This window comes from Hippopotamus amphibius, chromosome 6, assembly GCF_030028045.1.
Source record: "Hippopotamus amphibius kiboko isolate mHipAmp2 chromosome 6, mHipAmp2.hap2, whole genome shotgun sequence".
NCBI classification, from domain to species: domain Eukaryota; kingdom Metazoa; phylum Chordata; class Mammalia; order Artiodactyla; family Hippopotamidae; genus Hippopotamus; species Hippopotamus amphibius.
In genome coordinates, this window is record NC_080191.1 from 130,724,023 (window position 1) to 130,725,926 (window position 1,904).

Consider the following 1,904-nt stretch of genomic DNA (forward strand, 5'->3'; position numbering starts at 1 on the left):
ACCATAAAACAATCAAAACACCAAATCAAGACGTTAATCTGTAAATGCAGCAATGATCAAGCGAACAAATGCTGACTCTTTTTATCTGTTAGGCAAAGAAACACTTGCTAGAACATTGAGAAGAAAACTCCAGGAATTTTATATGCTAGGAAGAGGCTGTATCTTCTGGTTACCGTAATTAGGGTTTGAAATTTGCACCCTGGATAGGCTGACATGAGTCTAGAAATCTATTTTTGATAGGTTAAAATGAGTTTTCTCGTTTATCGTTCAGGGTAAAATCTTCCATGAGGTTCTAGGGTAGGCCAGTGGGCAGAGTTGAATCATCCTGGCTCGTTAGATCCAGTCATAGTGAAAGAATACAGTATCCTAATTACATGTGGTCCAAGTTCGAAATGGAAACGCTTTGTCTTACCTGGGTACACACAAGGCAGCTCCTCTGCCCCGCCCCGCTGCCCGGAGGCGATACCAAAGAGAGGACACCGCCTGCGGCTAGAGCAGCCTGGAAGGTAACTGAGCATGCGCGAACGTCAGATGAAAGCATTGTGTGGCTGCGCTTTCCGCCTCTGAGTCTTTCTAGCCCAGGCGGGGGAATGCTTTCTGAAAGCAGTTCGTTTTTGAAGGGTGTCATCCTTGGAAGTGTTTCTGTGCCTTGATGACTATGCTGGGACATATTAGGATTGATTATGGAAAGACAATGCACCACCATAAGCATCATCACCTACAAGCTCCTAATAAAGAAGATATCTTGAAAATTTCAGAGGATGAACGCATGGAACTCAGTAAGAGCTTTCGGGTTTACTGTATCATCCTTGTAAAACCCAAAGATGTGAGTCTCTGGGCTGCAGTGAAGGAGATTTGGACCAAACACTGTGACAAAACAGAGTTCTTCAGTTCTGAAAATGTTGAAGTGTTTGAATCAGTCAACATGGAAACAAACAATATGTGGGTAATGATGCGAAAAGCTTACAAATATGCTTTTGATAAATATAGAGACCAATACAACTGGTTCTTCCTTGCTCGTTTGCTATTATTGAAAACTTAAAGAGCTTTTTGATAAAAAAGGATCCATCACAACCTTTCTATGTGGGCCACATTATAAAATCTGGAGGCCTCGAATATGTGACTGTGGAAAGAGGCATTGTCTTAAGTATAGAATCAATGAGAAGACTTAACAACATTCTCAGTATTTCTGAAAAGTGTCCTGAAAAGGGAGGGTTGATTTGGAAGATATCTGAAGATAAGCAGCTAGCAGTCTGCCTGAAGTATGCTGGAGTGTTCACAGAAAATGCCGAAGATTCTGAAGGAAAAGATATATTTAATACCAAATCTGTTAGGCTTTTCATTAAAGAGGCAATGACTAATCACCCCAACCAGGTAGTAGAAGGGTGTTGTTCAGATATGGCTGTTACTTTTAATGGACTGACGCCTAATCAGATGCATGTGATGATGTATGGGGTATACCGTCTAAGGGCGTTTGGTCATATTTTCAATGATGCATTGGTTTTCCTACCTCCCAATGGTTCTGACCATGACTGAGAAGTGAAACAGTAGCATATATATGATCACCGTACAGAACATGTGTTGTCATTATTTGTAGTAACAGCTACATACCCAACACAGCAGTATTTTTTTTTCTTTGTTTCTTTTTTCCTTTTTTCGGTTTGGTGGCACTGGTTAGATGTGTGAAGTGATGATTGTGATTAATCAGAACATGCCAGTTTGCCTGATATATGGACATATTCTGTCCATTGTAGTTTGTTTTTGCTGTTGCTGTTAATCTTAACAGCTCAAATCAGCTTCTTGAAAGTAGCTTTTGATTAGGAGAGAATTAGAGGTCATTTAGGTAGCATCTAAGCACCATAGGAAAGGGAAGATCCAAGAAGGGTGGTCACTGGGGTGGAATT

At 40.7% G+C, this 1,904-nt stretch overlaps 1 pseudogene; it reads left to right on the top strand.

Annotated features, from left to right (window-relative positions):
- Window positions 1–590: 590 nt before the first annotated feature.
- On the top strand, window positions 591–1,536 carry LOC130856000 (C1GALT1-specific chaperone 1-like; annotated as a pseudogene).
- The last annotated feature ends 368 nt before the right edge of the window (window positions 1,537–1,904 follow it).